Source organism: Scleropages formosus, chromosome 18 (genome assembly GCF_900964775.1).
Source record: "Scleropages formosus chromosome 18, fSclFor1.1, whole genome shotgun sequence".
Taxonomy (NCBI): Eukaryota; Metazoa; Chordata; class Actinopteri; order Osteoglossiformes; family Osteoglossidae; genus Scleropages; species Scleropages formosus.
In genome coordinates, this window is record NC_041823.1 from 1905014 (window position 1) to 1913013 (window position 8000).

Consider the following 8000-nt stretch of genomic DNA (forward strand, 5'->3'; position numbering starts at 1 on the left):
TTTTATCTGTCGCAAATAAATTATGAAAGTTTATTTGTTTTGTACATTAAAGTATGTACAGTATATATTTCTGAGACATTGTGGCAGGGCTTTTGAATTTGTAAAGATTTTGATGTCGTAATGCACACAAAAAGACATCAATTAATGGTTAATATTAGATAACGACCTAATGGAATATTCAAGTGTAATTTAATTGCCCATGTGCTAATGCCAGCTGTGCCAGTCGTTACACCTAAATTATTCTATTAATTATTTACTACAGCCAGGTTGTCCAGAGATCTGGCTTGAACCTCCGTAACATGCCGCTCACTAGATATTTCAGACACCTTGCTGTCTTTCCATTTTATTAATGAAGAAATTGGCAAAAATAGCAGTAAAGGAAATGAATCTGAAGCATAAAGCTTGTTGTTCAGATTTTGGGCGTAAGGCTGTAAGTGGCTTTTGGATAAGAGTGGATAGTGGTGTGCAGGGACAATTAGTGGGTGCTATTCATGTGGTGGTTCCTTCAACACTCTGAAGGGAGAGTGCCACCTCAATATGGTGTATGACATGCCAGCTCTTTCACACACACACACACACACAAACACAATATCTACAACCGCTTGTCCCCAGCAGGGTCGCAGCAAACCGGAGCCCAACCCAGAAACACAGGGGGCAAGGGACACACCCCTGACGGGACTTCAGTTTGTCGCGAGGCGCCCCGCGCAGGACTCAAACCCCACACCCACCACACAGCAGGCGTCGGCCAAACCTGCTCTGCCACCGCACTCCTCCATGGCAGGTCAGTGATGCAAAAATGTAGAGAAGTTTAGTTTGAAGTTGAAAAAGTGGAGGTCTGAGTATAGGACCCTGAGGCACTCCAAAAATATTAAAATACCAGATGAAAACAAAATAACGTAATTTCTTAACCGGGGAACACTAAGGTCCACTTCAAAATCAAGAGGTGGTAGCATGAATAAGAGAAGACAAGAAGAAAGAGACCAAATGTGCAAATCATAGGTTCATCCTGCAGCCGTTGAACCAACCCTTGTCCCTCCATGCGGACGCTCAGTTGGGTGTTGCTAGAACTCGAGGCTCTACAGATTCAGCTCATGCAGGAAACTCCCAAAAGGCAAATATTTCGCTCACAGAGATTTTGAAGCTCTTCTCCTGTGTGCACATGGTCCATTTCCACTCAACTCCCACATCAAAACCAGAGGAAGTCTAGAGGAGGTCTGGGGCCACGCTGTACTTTACAGAAACCCTCGAAACTGGGGAGGAGTGCAGGGTATACATATTAAAATACAGATTCAGTCCATGGGGATCTCAGCTGAAAAGATCATTTCAAGCATTCCTGAATTGCACGGCTTCTATTTTAAAGCAGAGTGTACAGCAGTCCCAGGAGCTGTTCGGCTTGAACGCTGTACTACGGTGCCACAGCAGGGTTCCTGTCTGAGACCCCATTATGAGGACCTTTCGCTCTCTGCTCCAGCACTTCTTGCCTCCACACAACAAACTGCTTCTTATTCCACAAGTGACTAAGTTCACTAATTAAGTGCCCGATTCTAGGGTTCAGCGGACTTTTCCCTTGGGCCCAGGTGCCTAAACCGGTACGTTGGACGCCCCGCAACAGCATGTTCGATAACGTGAATGCGTTTGCGTCTGCTCCCCCACACTATCGCACAGATAAGCAATGTTTAAAATTAATCATATTCCAGCATATCTCAAATGTTAATTATCCATGAGCTTAATATAGTAGGAGAGCCTGAAGGTGTGTATGTGGGACTATGAATCATTAAGAAAAGAGTCGTCATGAAACATTCAGTGGGCTGTGCGCCACTCCTCACCGTTGGGTTTCGTTCTCAGACGATCCGGTTGCCGTGACGCTCACGTGTCCCTCTCCGGGAGCCCCGCATGTCTCCCGCGCCCCGGGCCCAGGACACGGGACGTTGGGAAGGGGGCGCTTTGGGCACCGTGCCCAGGAGGGGGCCGTCTCGCACCCGTCCCCCGACAGGGTCAGGCCTCGCGCTGTCGGGGAGGCGGCGAACCCAGCCCCCCAGGTGAGCTGAACACCTGTTCTTTATTTACAGGGGCAAACAAATGACTGTCTTTAAATGGACCCCAGGGTGTGCGGGGACACGCGGGGAGATCTCTTTGTTTACAGCCGAGACACACAGAGGAATTAACCAGCGTCTCCTGGCGACATGTCACCTGTTTGTCTCTGTCTCTGTGTGTGTGTGTGTGTGTGTGTGTGTGTGTGTGCGTGTGCGTGCACGCACTAGTACTTTTTTAACTATGGCTATATTTAGAGTCACATATATGGTGAAAAATAACATATTTCTCCTGCAGGTGGAGTAGTGGTTGGGGCTGTTGCCTTGCTATTGAAAGACCTGGGCTGAAGTCCCACCTCCTGCTGCAGTTTCCTTGATCAAGATACTTTCCTTGAAGTGATGCGGTAAAAATGACCCTGCTATGTAAATATGTACCAAGCAGATTGTAAAGTGTTGTTTCCATTTATTTACAATAATATTTTACTGCAGACACTCCAGTAAAGTACCTCACTGAAGGTTACAACATCAGGTACCTTAATGAGGCTACACACTCCGAACAGTGAAAACCACCCCGCTGCATCAATGGCTTACACACACACACACACACACACACACATTTTCAGAACCACTTGTCCCATACGGGGTCGCGGGGAACCGGAGCCTACCCAGCAACACAGGGCGTAAGGCCGGAGAGGGAGGGGACACACCCAGGACGGGACGCCAGTCCGTCGCAAGGCACCCCAAGCGGGACTCGAACTCCAGACCCACCGGAGAGCAGGACTGTGGCCCAACCCACTGCGCCACCACACCCCCACTATCAATGGTTTAATCACTGTTAATTTAACACAAAAGGCTCACATTTATCCAAAATGACTTGCAATTATTTACCCCTTAATGTAGGTGGGTAATTTCACCGGAGCAGTTTAGGGTAAATACCTAGTTTAATGGTACTACAGCAAGTGTCAGGAATCAAACTTGCAACCTTCTGGTAGAAGTACAGCAGCTCTACCCACTGCACTGCCAGAATATGACACCAAGGTAAGATATATGTTCATAGGACATATGAAGAAATAGCAACAAGCGTCTGAAGTTCATCCCTCATATTTACACGGGAAAAATTCATTTTAAAAGTGCAAGGTGCATTTTTACCCACTTTTGTACACACAGTGTGCAGGTAAAGATTCACGGTTCCTCTTGGGGCCTGAGGGCCCGACCACTGATGCGCTCGTCCACGGGGCGTGTTTCTGTGCGTGTAAAGTGACCGGTGCAGAGGCGCCCCCAGGGTCACACCTTGCACATAACAGTGGATGGGTGAAAAAAAGCCACAGAACCTGTCTTCTCAAGAAGCTTCAGCTGTGACCTTTGACCCCTGAGCCCCGCGGTGACCTCTCCAGCGGACAGGTCGACCTGTGCCCCTTGTTCACAGCTGTGATGCTGCCAGCGCACCTGTCAGGAGCTGAGAATGACCTCCGGGGAATATCTTGGCATCCAGCTGTCATGTGAGGCCCGGTCCCCCCCTACCCCCTACCACACTGCCTGGCCCCGCTCACAACAGATCCCACACTCTGATGGATGGCGAGGGTGAACTGGCCAGGTGTACCGCTTCGGCATCAAGCGGCCGACCGCTCCGTCTCCTGTCCGGCGTCACGCGTCACAAACTCCCAGACCCACGTCCTGGACTGCTGCTCATTTGAATAATTACCTGTCCTGAGCCTCTAACTGATTGCAAGGCATCAAGTGACACATTACACCCCTGGTGTAGGGTGCTCAGTGCCACGTTTACCTGCACTCATTTGGCCATCGGCACATTCAGGCGTCCACATCATTTATTCCGTTCTCCGATGCTGTTACCACAGTGACTTACAGTGTGAGCTTTCCGCTATAACCTTCTTACACTGATTTACCTCTTTATACAGCCTACTCTGTTTTTACTGTACCAGTCCAGAGTACTGCGACCAGAGCCACTACAGCAGGTGTGGGGGTTTGAACCCGGAAACCTCAGAAGGTCCTTATGTCACCTACAGTCACCAAAAGAAACGGGCAGTCGGCTAGTCGACTCTGGTGGGACTCGAACCCACAACCTTTGAATTGCTTCTTCAAGTGCTTAATTAGAAGTCCAACACGCTGTCCATTGCGCCACAGAGCCAACTGGCAACATCTTAATTCTGAACAAGCATTGTGGTTTAGGGTTCAACAACAGAAGCAAGACTCAAACCCAGCATCTTCACACTGCACCTCAAGGGCATTATAGTGGTTGGTGGGATTCGAACCCAGCCCCTGTGAGTACTGCAGTGTATCACAGTTTATATTACATACACAGCAGCGAGGGCCCTGGGACTGATACCACAATTTCTTTAACAGCTAAAAATTATCCTGTAACATTTGTGATACTGACATTGCCGAGCAGCAGGGTGTGTGTGGGTTCAGCGAGCAAAGGGAAGAGGCTCCGCCCCCCATCGTGGGACATGATTGACAGGCAGAACGAAAAAAGCACTTTTATTAATTGATGCCATCGACGGCGTTTTATACCATGTTTTCCGCATCTCGGGATTGTCGGCATATTTGTGTATCATGATAATTCATTGAGGCAACAAACAATGAGTCAATCAGCAGGAGACATCGAGTGGGAGTTTTTTTCCACTTTGTTCCATCGCGATGCATGTGCGTGCGCGCACACGCGCACACACACACACACACACACACACACACACACACACACGGTGCCATCTGCTTTGCATTTGTTTCACAAAGATTTATTGTGCTGTAGGACACTAATCCAAAACACACATCTCGCCTCTTCCCCGTCTGAGGCGAACAGCGAGGGACGCTCTGTCAAGGACGCCGCACGTCTGCCGTCAGGCCCCGGCCGACAAGACGGCGGGTACAGGGTGCGAAAGGGCCGGGCGTCTCCTCATGGCACACTACGCCCCCCGGCAGTTCAGTGACTCTTTGTGTCACAGGAATGATGTTGATGAGGGAGAAGATCCTCCTTGTGCTTCTGTGATCTCCGTACTTCATTTCTCTCTACGGCCAGCAGGGGGCGCAGTGGTTAAGGCACTCCCCTTGCAATCAAAGCACCCCATTTAAATCCCACCTTTTGCTCCAGTGCCCTTGATCTAGGTACTTATCTTGAAACGGTAGAGTAAAAATTATCCTGCTCCATAACAGGGTAAATCAGTGTAAGTAGCTCAACGTTCTAAGTGGCTATGGAGACGGGTGCCAAATAAATGATAATAATAATAACAATAATGAACATTGAATATGAAGGATGAGGAAATACGCAGTGAGTCAATGCCATAGAATGAAAGACACTCATCCCATCTGGCCCTCCGGTGACTTGTGAATGAAAGAGTACGAATCCCAGATTCACCTTCTCCGTAGCTGCATCACCGTACAGTGTCGAACATACATACTGTACATACAACATACGTGTAGAAAGAAACACGTCAAGTGACCAAAGAGAGAAGTTGGCAGGTGAAATAAGTAGAAACTTACATGTTAATGAACAGCGACACATTTACATGCGAGAAAGGGAGGAGTGGAATGAAGGGAGACGATGAGTGAAGGTGTAGTGAGGACATGATGCAGTGTGTGTGTGTGTGTGTGTGTGTGTGTGTGTGTGTGTGTGTGTGTAACTGCGCTCCAGATTGGAGCAGAACCCCAGTGGGCCACAGGTTCCACTCTGAGTGTGAACACACATCAGCAGCTGGCTGCAGCAACACACAGGGGACCTACCGTGGTCGTCTTCCTCCACACACATCGACTCACCTCCCTGCACCAATTAACAGCTCTGCAGCAGAGAACCAGGGGAACATCTGACACAGCTACGTTTTTTACATGACTCTCCTAGCTGCTCCATCTCCGTCTCCTCACCTTCACCTTCTCCGTCTTCTCATGTTCACCTTCTCCATGTCCATCTCTAGTTCCATCCCCTCTCCTTCTCAGACACCTTTTCTCAGCCGTATTTAACGTGACCTTTGTTTACGCAGTTTAACATCGCCTGCCTTTTCCCCCTCACATTAATAACTGGAATTCCACGTCACGTGTGCTCATCGTGCTCCAGCTGAGAGCTTTTTCCACTCACAGTTACGCTCATCTGCATCGTCTGGGTCCAGGATCATCACCCCTGAGCTTCTGTCCGCGCTCAAACGGGGATTCGTTAGGGAACCACCCTGAGAGGTTCCAGAGATGACCACTGGACACAGTCGTCCAAAGAGAGTCTGGAGGAGGGAAGCATGGCTCAGATTCAGTGTCTTCATGGGTATATTTTACTACATGTGTACCTGATCAGTACTGTGCTCCAGCACCCCAGGTGGCTTTGTGGTCCCACTCGCAAGGATTCAAAATGAAAGGACCGTACATTTCCGGTTTTACCCCAACGTGGTGGAATGAGCTCCCTGTGCCCTTCAGAGCTGCTGAATCCCTTCCACGTGCGAGAAAGATCTCGAACCCATCACTCTGAGAGCTGTCTCTCTCCTGATCTCCTGACAGCTCCGTAAATGAGTCCAACACCATGAGCTGTGATTATCTATGTATTTACTATTTGAATGTCACTTCTATAGGAGCTACCAGAGGGATGTGAACCAGCAACATGGTGGTGTCACACACAAGCTGTGTCCATAATCCAGTGTCTGTGTCTAAAGCTCTTTGTCTGTGGCTGATGACCTTCTATTTACTCGGAGTTGTACCTCATTTCGGAGGAAAGTGTCTAATACTGAATAAATGTAAATTTTACCAGTTTAAAACTCAGTAATACACACAAATATAGGAACCCATTTATATACTGTATATAAAACTCAGATTTATTATTTTATTAGGGCTGCAAATATTTCCCAGCTGTGCTTGAGAAAAGCACAGAGGTGTTTTTGTGTGTTTTGTGAAGGACGGAAATGTGAGAGAGCCATCGCCGCGCTGCCACCTCGGGGATCTTATCTTACCTTGTTTTCCCAGTGTAAACACCGCAGCCCCGCCATTAGTTATGCCGCCGTTTCATTGAGCGAATCCTGCTTCGCTGATCAAAACAGGAGCTTCTGAAGACTTTGCTTGTGAACTCGAGGAAGTGGCGGCGCGGAGCTCCTCACACGTATCCGTTGGCAAACACGCCGGAAGCGCCGACGTTCCCCTCAGAAGAGCCGCCACATCAGAGGCTCTTTACATGGGGCCAAAACTCAACACTTGTGCGCAAACACACTCTCCACGTATGAGGCGGTACGGGGGCTCATCTTTTGCGTGGAGTCGGTGCGTTTTCCGTCACTGACCGGCATCCCGTCCTGGGTGTCGAATGCCAGGGTTCGCACCCTCCCCCACGCTCCTGGGATAGGCGCTGGACCGCGGCGACCATACCTGAGAGGTGAGAGAGAGCCAGTGAGGTTTCCTTGATTCGACGATGTGCTTTTACACCTTTCACCAAATTTTTACACCTTTCCGACGGCGGTAAATAAAGTTGTGCGGCAGGTGACGAGGCCGCAGTACATTCAGCAGGTGGTAACCCCGCAGTAAAGATGCTTCAACAAGGTGTCGGGTCACTAGCTACAGCCGGGTAACTCGTCGCCGCCGTGGTGTTGAGTCGACCGTTGCGGTAAACATCTCCGGTCCTCCAGGACCATCGGTGACCACACACGCGGTTGGAGGAGGTCGAAACCGGCAGAGCCGTCGGTCACTTCCTGACTGGGTTTGGACCCAGAAGCTCAGACGGCCCTGGCGTGCGTGTAGCATCAGTACAACACACATCACATCCCTGGACAGGGGAGTTCATCACCTGGAACGACACCAATTCAGACAAGGGCAAGGCGTGTCGATCAATCGTTTACTAGTGTGACAGCACTGGAAATGGCATTTTGTTGGTTATATTGATCATATTGATCATATTGATTATATTGATCCTTCAAGTTTCTGACACTTTTCTCCACTTTTCACTTACTGTGTTTAACTACTTACAGTGATTTACCCATTTATACATCAGGGTTATTT

At 49.0% G+C, this 8000-nt stretch overlaps 1 non-coding gene across 1 annotated transcript; it reads right to left on the bottom strand.

Annotated features, from left to right (window-relative positions):
- Positions 1-4083: 4083 nt before the first annotated feature.
- trnar-ucu (transfer RNA arginine (anticodon UCU)) lies at positions 4084-4176 on the bottom strand. The gene is made up of 2 exons: positions 4140-4176; positions 4084-4119 (listed from the first exon to the last, which is right to left on the bottom strand). It is a non-coding gene; the product is annotated as a tRNA-Arg (tRNA).
- Positions 4177-8000: the final 3824 nt, after the last annotated feature.